Source organism: Scyliorhinus canicula, chromosome 14, assembly GCF_902713615.1.
Source record: "Scyliorhinus canicula chromosome 14, sScyCan1.1, whole genome shotgun sequence".
In the NCBI taxonomy this organism is placed as follows: domain Eukaryota; kingdom Metazoa; phylum Chordata; class Chondrichthyes; order Carcharhiniformes; family Scyliorhinidae; genus Scyliorhinus; species Scyliorhinus canicula.
In genome coordinates, this window is record NC_052159.1 from 14,445,175 (window position 1) to 14,462,618 (window position 17,444).

General features: G+C 48.7%; 1 non-coding gene across 1 annotated transcript; it reads left to right on the plus strand.

Moving 5' to 3' along the window:
* The first annotated feature begins 3,243 nt into the window (after positions 1 to 3,243).
* Positions 3,244 to 3,316, plus strand: trnak-cuu. Its single transcript has one exon. It is a non-coding gene; the product is annotated as a tRNA-Lys (tRNA).
* Positions 3,317 to 17,444: the final 14,128 nt, after the last annotated feature.

The following is a 17,444-nucleotide window of genomic DNA, read 5'->3' on the forward strand; positions in this document are numbered from 1 at the left end:
CAATCACAGCAGGATGTGTATGGATCTCTGCAAGCTTATGAGTGTTCATTTGCTGATTTCAACATGGTAACTGTTCTCAGTAGTGAATTTAAGCCTGGTGTCTTTCTGTTAAAGGGTGTTTTTAACGTCTTACAGATGTTAAAAGGAAAGTAAGAATTACTTAGTATTGTATTCTTTGGGGGTTGTATTTGAATTGATGGTTGCTAAGATGTTCACTGTAAGTTTTAAAAAGTTAACTTGAGTTCATAGAGTAAACATCGTTTTGCTTTAAAAAATACTTTTCCATTTCTGCTGTACCACACCTGTAGAATGGGCCGTATGCTCCCCATACCACAATCTATTAAACGTTGTGGGTCAGGTGAACTCCATGATACACTTTGGGGTTCTCTAAACCCTGGCCCATAACAGAATGCAATAGTTGTAGGGGATTCAATTGTGATAATAGTTAGGCGTTTTTGTGGCCACAGTGAGACTCCAGGACAGTATGTTTTCTCCCTGGTGCGAGGGTCCCAGAGAAGTTACAGGACATTCTGGAGGGGGTGGGTGAACAGCCAGTGGCCGTGTTAAAACAAAATTAAATCCACTCTAGTCCCCGAGGACCATTGGCTGCTCTCCCCTTTTGAGAGAGAGCTGACTGGTGGTGAGGGTCGCCACACCTCAGGCGAGGGGCAAGGTTGAGAAGGCAGGGCCTTTATGGATAAACTCAGCTGGTCCGGGAAAAGAACGCGCGCTGTTGGCATCACAAACCAGCCGTCGAGCCAAACGAGCTCACCAACCCCCATACTGAGAACAAAGTGACAGCCTTTGTAAAAAATCTAGTTAGAATGACAGCTGCTCCTCTGAGTTAATTGATCCCTGTAGAGATATATAAATAAACAAACTTAATCCTCCCTTTGAGACTGCATGGACCTGTCAATCAAAAAAGCATGTAAAAAGCAATGGTCCATGAAATTGAATGTAAACAATGCAGGTCAAGGTTTTTAGGCTTCTAGGCACACAAACAGGCTAGAAAAAGTTGACTATAAAAACACTTCAATATGTTTCCGGCACATTAAAGGGATACTTTTACCTTCATCTAATTGTTCTTTGAACGTGGCATGCTGACAGTTTAGAAGTTTTATGGCTGCAATCAGGAAGACTTTCATTTTTATTGTCAGTCATCTTTAATTTTGAGCTACCAACGGTCAACTTGAACGATTTACTGGCTGCAGATAGGAAGATCGGACAAATGACCCGCGTCCCAGGAAAGACCCCTCACCTGAACCCCACAGCCAAGCACAAGCCCTCCTGATCCCCACCTCCCATGAGGGATCTCCTTCAGCACCCTGGAGGCAATTGTAGAGAGGGTACTAACCCGCTTGCCACCCCTCGGGAGTGCCAGCCGCCAGGTTGGCACTATCAAGGGGGGCGGAGGGAGGCCTGAAGGGCGGAATTGGGGGGGGGGGGGAGGGAGCTGAAGGGGAGGACTGGGGTGTGAGGAGGGGAATGGATGGAGCTGAAGACTGGACTGGAGAGGACAGTTGGGAAGAACTTGTGGAGGGCCTGTGGCAGTGATGAGGGTTGGAAGGGGGTAATGCAGCAGCATCTGGAGATTGAGGCGTCCTTTTTAAAGGGTTCCCTGATCTCTGAGGAGCAGGACTTGTCAGAAATATCAGGTTCTACCCCTCTTTAGTCCAGCGGGAACTCCGATGTGCCATTGAATGACGCATCAGATTTCCCCCTGGCATCAGCTTGAATCAGTCCAGTTTTCCTGCTGGCGGGAACACTTTGTCTTCAATCAGGAGAAGCCCGCCCTGTATGTTTTCACAAAGGAGTTAGACATACCTCTTGGGGATAAAGGGATCAATTAAGCGGCTATTGGATAGGTACATGGATTAAGGTAGAATAATGGAGTGTAGATTAATTTCTTCTTAAGGGCAGCACGGTAGCATTGTGGATAGCACAATTGCTTCACAGCTCCAGGGTCCCAGGTTCGATTTCGACTTGGATCACTGTCTGTGTGGAGTCTGCACATCCTCCCCATGTATGCGTGGGTTTCCTCCGGGTACTCCGGTTTCTTCCCACAGTCCAAAGATGTGCAGGTTGGGTGGATTGGCCATGATAAATTGCCCTTAGTGTCCAAAATTCTATGATTAACCTAGAACAAAAGTTCGGCACAACATCGTGGGCCGAAGGGCCTGTTCTGTGCTGTATTTCTCTATCTACCAAAGGATATGGGGGGGGAAAGGCGGAGCAGGCTCGAAGGGCCAAATGGCCTCGACCTGCTCCTATTTACTATGTTTTTATGTTACAATGAAATGAAATGAAAATCGCTTATTGTCACGAGTAGGCTTCAAATTAAGTTACTGTGAAAAGTCCCTAGTCGCCACATTCCGGCACCTGTTCGGGGAGGCTGTTACGGGAATCGAACCGTGCTGCTGGCCTGCTTGGTCTGCTTTCAAAACCAGCGATTTAGCGATGTTTCCTGGGCTGGGGCATTTCAGCTGTGAAGAACGGCTAGTTTGGTTGGTGTTCTCGAGCAGAGAGGCTGAGGGGAGACCTGATTGAGGGGTACAAAATTATGAGGGACATACATGGTGCAGGTATGAGGAACCTTTTCCCCTTAATAATGGGGTCAATAACTTGGGGCATAGATTTAAGATAAGAAGCAGGAGATTGAGAGGGGATGTGAAGAAAAACCTTGGGTGGTGGGAATCTGGTGGGAATCAGGGGCTGGCTTAGCTCACTCGGCTAAATCGCTGGCTTTTAAAGCAGACCAAGCAGGCCAGCAGCATGGTTCGATTCCCGTACCAGCCTCCCTGGACAGGCGCCGGAATGTGGCGACTAGGGGCTTTTCACAGTAACTTCATTGAAGCCTACTCGTGACAAAAAGCGATTTTCATTTCATTTCATCTGGAACTCACTGCCTGAAAGGATGGTAGAGGTGAGAACCTTACCAACATTTAAGAAACACTTAGTTGAGCACTTCAAATGCCATAGCAGACAAGGCTACGGACCAAGTGCTGGAAAATGGGATTAGAATAGATAGGTACTTGATGGCTGGTGTGGACATAATGGGGTGAAGGGCCTCTTTCTGTGCTGCAAAATTCTATGACTCCAATAATGACAATGAAGCCATCATCATAAAATCCTATCTGGTCCATTATAAGAATGGAAATCTGCTATCGTTAACTGGTCTAGCCTACATGTGACTCCAGACGCACAGCAATGTGTTTGACTCTGAAATAGCCGAGGAAGACACCAGCCCGGCTAGCTCAGTCGGTAGAGCATAGGACCCTTAATCCTAGGGTCCTGGGTTCAAGCCCCACGTTGGACATTCCATATTGTTAGGGCAGCATGGTAGCACAAGTGGATAGCACTGTAGCACCCAGGGTCCCAAATTTGTTTCCCCACTGGGTCACTGTCTGTGTGGAGTCTGCACGTTCCCCTCGTGTCTGCGTGGGTTTCCTCCGGGTGCTCTGGTTTCCTCCCACAGTCCAAAGACGTGCAGGCTAGATGGGTTGGCCATGATAGATTGCCCTTAATGACCAAAAGGTTAGGAGGGGTCATTGGGTTACGGGGATAAGGTGGAAATGAGGTCTTAAGTGGGTCAGTGCAGACTCGATGGGCCGAATGGCCTCCTTCTGCACTCTATGTTCTAGTAAGCCATTTAGTTCAAGGGGAATTATAGATGGACCATAAATGCTGACCCAGCCAGTGCTGCCCATATCCAACGAATAGAAAAGTAACGTTGTTATTGTGTGATGTGAATGCAAGTTAGACCTTTGTTTATTTAACTTCTAACAATTACAATGTTCGACTGTTTACAGCTTTAAAGGCATGATAGGCAATTAAGTCTTTTCCTCAGTTTGTCACTAGATTGTCACGATCATCAGTTGACATCAGCGATTACAGGGTTATAAAGGACTATAAAAATTCCTTTTCGAAGAGTTTACTATGGTCAAATGAAGGGTTGTCTGGATAAGGAGACTTGTTTCTAATAAATACAGAGAATGCTGGAAACACTCAGCATCTGTGGAGAGAGAAACATTTCACCTGGACCCTGACGAAAGATCACTGACCTGAAACATGGGACAGGATTTTGCCTTTTGGATCAGGACACTGGACATTGGAGTCGAAAGTGGCCCCGACCCTGCATTCCGTGGAAAACTATCACCCAGCAGTGATAGTCTCTGAATTGGCCAATTAGTGGTTAGAGGGCGGGCTTGATGCCCAATTAAAAACGTCAGGGTGGGCTCTCGAACCGGAGAGCCAATAGGTCACCCTCGAGCTTAGGGGTTTCTTCCTGCTGCTTCAGATAAGGGAGAGAGGGGGCACCAGGGCATCTCCATCTTGCAATGTTCAATCAGCAGCTTTGAAAACCTATAAATTGAAAGAAAGATGGCCACAGAAGCTGGAACACCATCAGAGAGGGGGGGACCAGGATTTGGGAAGTGTCTCAAAGCTTGCCTAACGGGCTGGTCCTCAGTCCTGTTGAATTTCCTAGTCTGCTTCTGAGAATAACACTTAATGTACTGTCTCAGTGGAGTTTGCACGTTCTCCCCGTGTCTGCAGGGGGTTTCCTCCGGGTGCTCAGGTTTCATCCCACAGTCAAAAATGTGCAGGTTAGTTCGATTGGCCACACTAAATTGGCCCTTAGTGCCCAAAACGGTAGGTGGCGATAGAGCCTAGATATTGTACTCTTTTGGCAGGTCAGTGCAGACTCGATGGGCCGAATGCCCTCCTTCTGCGCTGCAGGGAGTCTATGATTCAAGGCAGGGCCTTTTTGATTAAACACAGCCAGTCTGGGAATTGAACCCACACCGTTGGCATCACTCCACATCACGAACCAGCTGTCAAGCCAACTGAGCTAAAGGAGGGACCAAGAAGAGCGCAGGCCGAAGAAATGTTCCGAGATCTACAAAAGTCTGTTGATTGACCCAGGGAATATAATGTGCACTATCTGTGACATGTGGTTGACAGGCTGTGAAATACAATGTAGACAATGCTGCTACCTTGATGTGATCACTGAGTACTTTTAATTATGTTACTTCAAGATAATGCGAGCAGTGTGAGTGAAAGGTATCAGGTAATAGAGATTGCAAAGTCCCACGCTAATGTTAATGAAGTGAGTTGCATGGGGAAACTGCTTTACAGAAACATATTGGCAGAGGTGGGAGGAGATTAAACGAGACTGGGCTATTCCTGACAGGATGAACTCGAGAGAGTCGTATGCTCAGTTAACCATTTAATTAATGAATTCATTGACAGAAGGAGATGGTCCAGCGTGCAGATTGAAATGTGCACAATGATGAATCGAGTGACCAGTTTAACCAGTTATTCACCTTCACTTGCCAATCACCTGAATCTTCGTTTGCCTCACGTTTCCTGCGTTAACTCTGAAAGTGCCTTCTGCGTGTGAGAAATTCGGGATGGGGGATTTCCTCTGCTGGCTGTCTGTCAGCGACATGACAAAGGAACCGAGGGAAGGAGACAAGGAGATTTTCTTTTCAGCTGGTGCAGTGATTTGTGGTGATCTGTAAGGACACATGTGATAAGGGTGGCGGCGGTGGCCTAGTGGTATTGTCACTGGACTAACGAACCAGAAACCCAAGGTAATTCTCTGGGGACCCGGCTTCAAATCCCACCGCTGCAGATGGTGAAATTTGAGTTCACTAAAATAAATCAGGAATTAGAAGTCTAATGATGACCATGAAACCACTGTTGATTGTCCTAAAAACCAATGTGGTTCACTAATGTCCTTTCGGGAAGGAAATCTGCCATCCTTACCTGGTCTGGCCTACCTGTGACCCACAGCAATGTGGTTGACTCTTAACTGCCCCCTCAAGCGCAATTAGGATGGGCAGTATGTGCTGCCACAGTCAACGATGCCCACATCACCCATGAACAAATGTTTGAAAAAAGAGTTGGCAGGCTACTAAAATGGCAGATTTCACAAATTCATCTTGTGAAGGTAAACGGCAATGACATGAATAATGACATATTGAGAGAAAGTTACATGTGCTGAATAATTTATTGATTTAAGTGTGGCATTGAGAGCCAAGTAAAAAGCGAAATAGGAAACCTGGTAAATATTCTGCACCCAACTGGTTGTGAAACTAACAAAGTGAGAAGGTGAAATAGAGAAAATAGAATCAATGGATCCGGTGGGAAGGCAATCTTAGGTCTTAGTGTATCAAAACAGGATAGGCATGTTGGCCTAAAAGTCCTTTTAAATTCCGAAACGCTCCTGTTTTTCTTTTGTTCACCTTCGTTCCCTCTCTTTTTGTTTATCTGTGGAGGCATTGACTCAATCTGAGTTATGGTTCTTTAGCCAGAAACAGCTCTTGAGAAACTCATCTAAATGATTGTCTTTCGGCTGCATCACCTTGACATGAGTACTATCGAGTTAGTTAACTGTAGGGACATAAGAAAAACATGCATTTGTCTCATACCTTTCGCAAATTTTCACAGCAGGGAAGCAAGGTGGCAGTTCTGCCTCACAGTGCCAGGGACCGGGGTTCAATTCCGGCCTTGGGTGACTCTCTGTGTGGAGTTTGCACGTTCTCCCCTGTGTCCGCTTGGGTTTCCTCTGGGTGCTCCGGTTTCCTTGCACAGTCCAAAGCTGCGCAGGTTAGGTGAACTGGCCACGCTAAATTGACCCTTAGTGTCCAGGGGTGTGCAGGTTAGGCTACAGGGAAAGGACGGTGTCATAATATACATCCATGTATATAATGGAGTGAAGACGGGCAGTGATTGATACACAGGATGACCAGTAAGCACACAGAACACAGCAGCCAATCACCAGACAGGACACGACCACTATAAAGCCAGAGGGCACCAGTTTTCCCGCACTCTCGGGATCCAGCCTCTGAGACAGTCAGAGCTCGTGACATAGCCAGTGCAAACACCATGTGGTAGTCAGATAGTCTGGTCAGGCAGGCATCAGGTCTCCAGTCAAGTCAGCATAGTGTCAACCCACAGTTAAGCATGTAATATAGTTTAGATGTTAAATAAAATCGTGTTGCATCTCATCAAGTGTTGGAAGTCTGTCTCTCGCTACACTGCATCAAACGCAGTCCCCATAGACCCAGCCTGCCCAACACATCATAGTACCAGTGAGTGATACTGCAATTTGACGGACCTACCTTGAGTGAATCAGCGTTGACCAGCAAACAGCCATCCGGTGACATTGAAAACGTCCGCCCTCCTCCGCAGCTTTGCATCGCCGGCAACCTCGGTTCAAATTGGAAGATCTTCAAACAAAAGTTCAAACTCTATCTCAAAGCCACCGACCCCGAGGCCGCATCGGATGCCAGGAAGATCACACTATTCCTCTCCACAGCCGGGGACCACGCCATCCACATCTACAACTCCCTTACATTCACTGAAGGCAAAGACAAGACAAAATTTAAAACAGTCCTGCTGAAGTTCGACAGCCACTGCGACATTGAGGTGAATGAGAGCTTTGAACGGTACATCTTCCAGCAGAGGCTTCAGGGTAAGGATGAACCTTTTCAGTCCTTTTTCACCCAGCTCCGCATCCTCGCGCAGTCATGTAACTCTGACTCAACAACTGATTCCATGATCCGGGATCAGATCATTTTCGGGATCCACTCAGATTCCCTTCGCCAGCAGCTCCTGAAAGTTAAGCAGCTCACCCTCACCATCGCCATCGAAAAGTGCGTTCTCCACGAGCATGCTAACAACCGGTACTCCCACATCAGGGCGGCAGAAGCGGCAAAGCTAACCCCCCACGAGGCGGAACGGGTGCAAATCGCACAAATGCAGGGCCTGATGAGAGTGGCCATTTTGCGCGCTTTTCCCGGGCTCCAGCGCATGTGCGCCACGACCGAGGGGATGGCGAGACCGACGACCAGCCTGCGCAAGTGCGTACGTCATTCGACCACACTGCGCATGCGCGTTGGCGCACGGAACGCGCTGGCGTTGGCGTCATGACGTGTCCGAATTGTGGCTCCGCCCATTTAAAGCGGCAATGTCCGGCAAAATCACGACTGTGTCTACCGTGTGGCAAGCTTGGCCACTACGCAGCCCTTTGCAGATCTGCTCCACTGCCCAGCAGCCAGCGATCCCAGCCACGGCGCAGGAGCATCCGTTCAATACAGCAGGCCGTGCCAGACTCCGACCCCGACAGCCCAACAGATCCTGACGCCGAGTGCCTCAAATCCCCATTCCGGGTGGGCATCATTACTAAGCATGTGCTGCCTTTCTCAAAGATGGTGAAACACCTCCCAATCCTAAGCCTGGATTCTGACGATGAGTGGTATGCTGTCCTCACAGTTAACAAGGCTCACATCCGTTTCAAGCTGGACACCGGCGCATCAACGAACCTCATTTCGAAATCCGATCTCGACACCATCCATGTCAGACCAAGCATTCTTCCACCGGCCTGTCAGCCGAGAGCAGTGATTGGCAACCTAGGCCAGCGTGAGTGGCCCTTCTTCAGCTCAGCGGGCCGCAAAAATGAAGTCAGACTTGTTCACTGACCATGACCCCAAGAATAAGAATGCACGCTGAATATTTCATAATGGGTTATAGAAGATGCTTAATCATTTACATATTAATAGAACTGTCATCAACTTCCAATGGTAAAAACAAGATAAATATTTACAGTTTGGAAACAGCAGGACTTCCACAGCCAATGCTGTGAGCAATCAGCACGCACCTCACTTCACATGCCCTTGTTTACATGCATATCACTTCAGTCAAACCGGTCAGAACAAAACTACAAAGGTACCATCTGCGGAATCTGGCGACCCTATGCATGGGCAACGGTCAACAAAAAGTCTCATGGGCCGCACTCAGAACCAAGATGTACCGCATGAAGCCCGTGGGCAATAGGATGCCCACCACTGGCCTAGATTGTGTTGTGACGATGCCCATAGATGTTGTGAGGTGTTGGTTCCAGTTTGGTAGGTATGACGAAGCCTTCAGAGACATACACAGCTTAGCTGTAAATCTTCAAACTATTAACAAACATACTATGAAGGGTACAAGCTCGGATCCGTCTCCATGCTTGCTACTGCACACGTCTCTGTCCAACACTTTGCTGACCCCGGGTGCAGGTCTCTTACATCACTATGTGGCCAGCATCAGATCAGTCCCCATAATTAACCCTATATATGCAAGACACTTAAAGCACAACAGAGACCTTTAAATTAAGAATAAAGAAATTTGAACACCCAGTGATCTACAGAAAGGAAAAAGCCACATGATGAATTTCAGGATGCAAGAATCAAGTGAAGCAAACACTCCAAACTGAATGCTGATTTTGATAATTGCTTATACCTTAAACCGAAAAGCTCAATAACACACAATCGCATATACTTTTAACTAAAATCCTCTTTAAACCTCCCCTCTTCCACTGCAGATGTTAACCCCTTCTCCCCTACCCCCTACCCCCCAGTCTTATCAGGTTACTTGTCAGGTTATTGAATGTTCTCCACTTCCTTGGGATAAACTCCAAACATCTCCATTGCTGCCTTATAGTGTTAATGACTTTTCAGCTCAACCTCAACTTCACTCGCAATTCCTGTTCAGTGAATTCAACTCAAAATGAGTTTCCAATGGTTCTATTTTCCTGGTCCACAGCTGCTTTACACTATATGAGTCACTGCAGATGTCTTCCTCCAGCTCCAAGCTAGGCAAAACTTCCAGCCGCATTTCCCCTCACAATCCTTTTTCCCAAGCAAAGCCCTCTGCTGCATTCCACGTGGTTAATGATAAACTTATTATTTTCTCTGCTTAAGGTGCAGGGATAAGTAATACATGTCCCTTTTTTCCTCATGACGCACAGTCTGGTCCAAAGCTTAACTTTCTTTTATTAATTCAAGGGATGTGGGCTTCAGTGTTTAGGCCAGCATTTATTGCACATCCCTAGTTTCCCTTGAGAAAGTGGTGATGAGTTGCCTTCTTGAACTGCTGGAGTGCATGTGGTGTAGGTACATCTACAGGGCTGTTAGGGAGGGAGTTTCAGGATTTTGACCTGGTGACAGTGAGAAAAATGTACAAAAACACCCCATTCAGAAGGACAGCTCCATGGCAGTGTGGCATAGCTAGGATGTTCCAAACAGAAATGTAGACCAGAATTATCCTTTTGGGAGACCAAGGGCTGGATTCTCCATTCCTCCAGCTAAGTGCTGAGGCCAATGGAGGATCTGGGGAGTTCCACAATGGAAAAATCGGTGCCACATCCGCACCAATTGTGACGGGCTAGCACCGGCGCCGCATGAAACACCCACAGAACATGTGGAAAACGGTGGGAGAATCACCGGGACCATGTCGGACACACACAGGGCTGACAACATGCATGACTGTCGGCGAAGTATGGTGGTGCTAGACACTGTCCGAATGTCTTCTCTCTCTCTCTGCAGCCAGCATGCCAGGCCCGCGACTGTTGAGACCACATGTGGCCCGTGCCGTCAGGAACTCGGCCCAACGGAGGCGGAACATCGCGGATGGGCCAGATAATGAGATGCGAACACGGCCGCATCTGCACGCAGCGCGCGTCGCAATGACGCTGATTTTTGATTCGGCTCCAAACCGGCGCCTGCCCCAATTTCGGCGCCGGGAGCTATTCTCTGCCCAATCGGCGTTCCCAATTTTGGCATCGGGCAACAGATAATCCAGCCCAAAGCGTTCCACCGGGACTGAATAGTGTATGATTCACACTGCGTTGGGGACGCTAATCGGTGAGTGAGTCAGGACATGCAAATGAGCCATTACTCTGCCTGTGGGAATTGAGAGAAATTCCCGGCCCAGTGGACATTGTAACTCCTGGGAATTAGCCCCAAAGAGCCTGACAGCTGGAGCTGGTTTTGAGAACTCCATTGACCACATGAAGGGGGCTCACAGAAGACCTGCCCTCTGAGTTCTGAATTCCAAGGTGAACCCACAGCTCCATGCCAAAAAGGAGAGGAGGGATAACCTTTTCCTGAGGGTGGGCCGCAACCTCAAACCTGCCCTCCTGAATAGCATCTGGGAGGTGATGGTCGAGACAGTCAGCGTGGCCTGCCCCACCAGGACGCAACAGCTGGTGATCCTGGGGAGGTGGGAGGCACTGGTGTGGCCTCTACCCTGAGAGGGTCAGATAACCAGGGAGGATTCCAAAGGCCACGGTGCAGATGTATTCAGGTTGGGGTGAGCTCTGCTGATCCCCTGCTTCCTCTGTAGTGGGGCAGCGCTTCTGAGGAGTGCCAGCACCTGGCTGGCCCTTGATTGAGCTTGGCAATGCCCAGCCCTGTGATTAAACAGCTGCGGTAAGAGGGTGACCAGGGGGTGACCTGGTTGGGCTCCCAGATGACCCGAGGCTCCATGAGCATTCAAAGAACACATGCAACACTCAGCGGTGTGAGCAGACAGGAGTATTCAAGTACCACCAAAGGGGTACTTTTAAAACACATGATACAGTAATGGTGGTATGAGAAAAGGCCACCCCGATCGTGAGGGGGACACACTGAGTCCAAGGACTTGGCACCAGTCGTTCCCCGCTATTTTCTCAGGCCCTGGGCAGCCAACCCCAGAAGGCCCGACAATTTTGGACACTTTTTCTAAAGTTCTTTTGGCCTCCCCCTCTCCCTCCACAGCCATGGAGCCCAGGCCCCGCTTGTCAATACTTGCATTACTTTGTACCTGCGAGACTACTGCCTACGAGGGCTGGAGCATCGCCGGGGGAGGTGGGGTGGAGCACAAAATGTCCAACCCGCTAATGATATTAAGTTTGATGCAAATGACGATTTTCAAGGTTCTGCCGGCACGGGGTGCAAACCTTGATATTGCCACCAGCGAGGGACCGGAGACATGGGGCTGGGTTCTCCGTTTGGGAGATTAAGTCTCAAGACCGGTGTGAAAACAGTGATTCGCCGATTTGCTGAGAGCTAGCAGGGAGGCAGCTTCGAGCTTCCAGTTCTCGCTGCCGACACGGCCCTGAGTATTTCCGCGTCCGTGGCCACACATCGCATGCGGGCCTCAGGCCTGAGGCCGTGGATACAGCGGAGTACGCCGCCTTTCAGGGGGCGGAGCATCGCGAAAGTGGCACCGCCCCCAATTTTGGCATCATCGGGGATTCTCCGCCGCCTCACCGAACGCGATTTTGGCGTTGGAGAGCGGAGAATCCAGCCCACGGTTTCGGATTCGGTGCCGGGCACAGAATCATTTTTTTTCATTTGGCATAGCATGGTGCGGAGTCGAATGTCCATTGTGCTGCATAAAATCGTCAAACTCCTCTCGTGTGAAAGGAGTCCCATTGTCCGTTACCAGCATCTCCGGAGGTCTGAGGGTACAAACAAATACCCTGAGCTTCTGAATAGTGGCCCTGGATGAGTGGAAGGCATCCTGAATAATCCAGCCACTTGGGATGGGCATCCTCAATTAGTAAAAACATGGAGCCCATGAATGTTCCCTCAGAATCAGCGCGGAGGCGAATCCTAGGATGACCCGGCCATTCCCACATGTGGTGAGGTGCTGATGAGGGTAGATTCTGCATTGCCCAGCACACTGGGCAATTTTGTATCATTTGCTCAATGCCAGCATCACTACCCAGCCAGCACAAATACCTCCGGGCCAATGTTTTCATTTTGGAAGCTCCCGGATGGTCAGCGTGCAAATCCCCTGGAGCAGGGCTTCCTGTCCCTGAGGGGGAATGACCACCCCGACACTCCACAATATCACTCCATCCTGCAAGCTCGGCTCGGAGAACTTCTGAGCAAAGGGTCGCAAAGACGGTGGAGAGGCCTCCTTTTTACCACCGTCGAGCAACATAAGGTGAAGCTACGCCAACACCAGGTCTCTCCGTGCCCATGCACATACTCAACCAGTAAGGTGCACATAAAGTTCAAGGCCAACATCACCTGATCCGCCACAGGTGGGGATGGGGCGCTCGTGGGCAACGGCAACCGGCTGAGGGGGTCCACAGCGGTACCTGAACGGTGTTGAAAAGTGTACTCGTAAGCGGCAAGCAGGACTGCCGACCGCTGGATCCTGGGTGACGCAATAGACGTGATAATCTTGTCCTCCTGGAATAGGCTGAGCAACGGCTTGTGTTCCGTTATGGTAATGAAATGCCAACCATACACGGATTGATGGAATTTCTTAATTCCAAAGGTAACTGCCCGACCTTCCTTCTCAATTTGCGCATCCTGCCGCTCGGCGTCTGCCAAGGTCCTTGAGTCAAACCCAATGGGGGCAACGCAATTCCGGGGGCATTCCGTGATGTCACTCCACCCATTGGCCAGCACCGCCCCGGTGCCATAAGGGGAAGCATCGCTCGTTAAAATTAGCTGCGAGTCGGGACATAATGTGTTAGAATTGTTAGGAAGATAGGTGCCTCCTTACGGCCTGAATTCCTTGTCCTGAGATATGCCGCAGCACCATTTCTGGTCTTTCAGTAATAACACATGCAACGGGGCCAATCGGGAGGCCAGGTTTGCAATAAACATATCATACTAATTAACAAGGCCTAAAACAGACCCGAGTTCTGTGTTGTTCTGCAGGGTGGGGCCCCTCCTTTGTAGCCCGGACTTTATCCTCGACTGGGTGCAGCCTATTACTGACCATGTAGTATCCAAGGTAGGTCACTGCCTTGGCACAGAAAAAATATTTACTCTGGCGCCCACATGGGCAAACCGGCGGAGTACCTCCTTGAGATTTGCCATGTGCTCCTGTCCCATGGAACCATTGATAAGAGTTCTAGGGGCTTTTCACAGTAACTTAATTTGAAGTCTACTCGTGACAATAAGCGATTTTCATTTCATAAGAGCGTCATCTAAGTAGACTGCCACATCGGCAAGCCCTGTCAGGTGTTTCCCATCACTCTCTGAAATATTGTGTGCGCCGACGGAAATAGAGACGTGTGTATTCAAATAATCCTCAGTGTGTATTTATCATGGCAAATTTTCCAGATTCCGGGTTAAGCTCCACCCGGAGGCACACATGGCGTACAGCTCTCGGCCAGTCGCGCATATTAGATCTTCGACCCAGGGCATCGGGTAGTGGTCCAATTGTGAAGCCCCATTTACAGTAAGCTTGAAGTCCCCACACAGCTGGACAGTTTTATCAGGTTTCATCACGGGCACCACAGGTGCAGCCCATTCCGCAAACTGTATGGGCTGGATGTCTCCTAGATCTTGTAGCCATTGCAGTTCTGTGTCCACCTTAGGAGGGAGTGCATACGGAACCGGCCTTGCCGGGAAGTACCGGGGCTGAGCAGTAGGATCAACATAGATGCAGACTCCAACATCCTTAATCCTGCCCAGATCTTCCTGAAAAACCTCTGGATATTTATTCAACACGTCATAAAGATTGCTGGAGCCCATTTGGAAGATTTGCTGCCAATCGAATCACAGGACTCTCAACCAGTTTGTTCCCAGTAAATTTGGACCCTGACCTTGTACAATCACTAAGGGCAGGTGGACTGCCACTGGTAGGTCCCCACAATTTTCAATGGTTCCCCCGTTTAGTTGGCCAATCGAGCCTTGGTAACCTGCAAGGTAAGCAGTGTGATCCCCGTCCGCAGTCGACAAAATGTATAGAGGTCCATAGTGGAGACGGCCGCCCCCATATCCACCTCCATTGGTACTGGGTATCCATTAAAAATAATCCGAATCGATGCGACCCTTGGAGTCGAAACACAGTTCAACTGCATGAAGCAGTCATTGTCATTGTTCTGGGTGTCCATGTGCAAAGTGTTCTTGGGCGACCACTGCTGCTGACGCAAGCGGGGTGCCCTGCGCCACACTGGGCGGCTCTGACCCTCACAAAACCTTTGATAATGGTGGCATGGCAGCCAGCAAACTGAACTCTACCATGAACCTGCCACGAGGGCTGCTCCAAGGGAGGAATTCTGGAAGGACCCACAGCGCCCCGTGACCGATATGGAGTCCAGACAGAAGGGCATCTCAAGATATGTACATCATAATCAATGGAGCTTTGTAGTTCCTGTACACACTTCTTCACATGCTCGTGAGCGACAGAAAGTTCAATATCACGCTTCAAATCCAGTGTAGTTTCCACTAACAGCTCTGTTGCGAATTATTGATACCACACACAAGTCTGTCCCGCAACATTGCTGAGAGGAATGGCCCAAGCTCAATTTTTAAAAGATTTTTAAAATTCATTTACGGGATGTCGACATTGCTGGTTAGGCCAGCATTGATTGCCCATTCCTAGTTTTCCTTCAGAAGGTGGCGGTGTGCTGCCTTCTTGAACCGCTGCAGTCCTTGAGGTGTAGGTACACCCACTGTGCTGTCAGGGAGGGGGTTCCAGGATGTTGCCCCAGCGACAGTGAAGGAACGGTGATATATTTCCAAGTCAGGGTGGTGAGTGACTTGGAGGGGAACTTCCAGGTGGTGGAGTTCCTAGATTTCTGCTGCTCATGTCCTTCTAGATGGTAGTGGTCGTGGGTTTGGAAGGTGCTGTCTAAGGAACCTTGGGGAGCTGCTGCAGTGCATCTTATAGATGGTACATACGGCTGCCACTGTTCGTCGGTGGTGGAGGGTTTGAATGTTTGTGCAAGGGGGAGTGCTCAAGCAGGCTCAGCAAGCGCCACAAATCAGTTAAAAAGTCTTTAACCAACTCACCAGGGGAGCGTACCGCTGTGTTAAACCGGTACCTTTGCATAATCGCAGACGGTTAGTGGTTGTAGTGGTCGAAAACCATTGCCACGAGCTCATTGAACGACGTGGAATCCAGTGCAGCCGAGTAGGTCAAACGTTTGATGATCCCACATGCCTGGGCTCACTGGCAGTCAGGAGTAGATCTTTTTGTCGGCCTTCCCCCAATATACCATTTGCTTGGAAGAAGTTCCGCATGCGCGCTGCATAGATCCTCCAATCCTCCAGACCCACATCTAATTGACCAACAATTTATTTTAAACGATATGATGTACCTTACTCAATACGAACTTCCGACGGATAGGAGAATCGACGGGCGAGTTTGGAGCTTCCGTAAATCCTTGTCACCAATATAATAACTCATAAGGAAGCTGTCATTAACGAAGGTGAATTTATGTACATACGTACAATTACATGCTCAGCACAGCATCTCACTCCCAATGCAGATCTCACTGGGAGGATAGGTCTGACAAGGCCCTGAGTTGGGCCTGTTTTTTATCCCCTGCCTTAACGAGCCCCAGGTGGCTGGCCTGCGCCCCCTCCCTGGGGAGCCCGTACTCCACGAGTCCCACGGGGAGATCATTGGTTATCTCCCCATGGTCCTCATGGGGGCTGCAACATTAAGAATGGGAATACTGATTGTGTTTGAACCTCCTTAGGCCTGAAGGCCGTGATAGCACTCGTTATGTTAAAGTCAGCAAAGGGTGGGAAGCAAATATGGGCCCTGTGTGTTTGCGTTACCGCACAAGCCTATCCCATTTTCACCAAAGCCAATGCCTCCTCCAGGCCCAAATCACAGCTTGCCGAGCGTTAGGTAAACATGGCACGTGTTGCGAAAGAGGTACCAGTCACAAGATAATGGAAAAGAACTCAAATGGACAATTTAATACGGAGTGCATTCAAGCTGGTGTTGATAAAGATACTAAAAATTCAGTACACTGTAGCAAAAATGTCTTCAAACAATTCATCATTGCCGACAAACAGAGGCGTCTAGTATGTTGCATGTCTTTGTCTCTCCCCCTTATCTCCTGTTTGCGATTGAAGTCGCTCTCCTGGAGTATTTCTTACTGACAAATGTCCACCCTCATTTGCACCACTGCCTCGTTGTAATAAGGTTTAAAGGATTATACATCAGTGGGCTTCCGAGGTTCAAATGATCAGTCGGAGAATGACACACTTGCTGATGACAGGTGATAGGGGCGAATCGCAATAAGAGGCAAAGAAAAGCAAGTTTATTTTCAAGGACAAATTTGCTCAACAAATGGTGAGTGATTCAGCCTGAATGCGTGAAGCAGGGCCGCCTATCTGCATGCAATGCTTAAGAAAGCAATATGAAGAAGTAGATTGAATTTTATTAACTATATATAAACATGGCAATACGCAAAATGAGAAAGGATTGCAATAATTTATTTTTGTGTTAATGACCCTATTGTCCTTGCCTGGTAGTAAACAACATTTGTTGAAATTGGAACTGAAATTGAGAAATAACAGCCTGGGTGAATGAATTCCTTGATGTCGAACAGTCTACAATCACTGTAACAATTTCTCCGTTGTTAATGAATATATACAAAATGAATGGAGTGTAAGCCATTAACAGGGTCCAGGGCAGGAAAGGGATATTGGATTTTGTTTATTATCCCATCCCTGGTCCTCCAATTTTCTTCTTTCCTTCAAGATGTTGGATTTTGTCTGAAGTACCTTGAGAATCCTCTAGTTTCTTGCCCGGGAAGCCATTTGCCATTCCCACATGGAATTACTTTGACCTTGCAGGAGGGAAAATAGGCTATTCAATCCAACTGGGCCATGCTCCATTCAGCCTCCTTCTGCCCTGTGTCA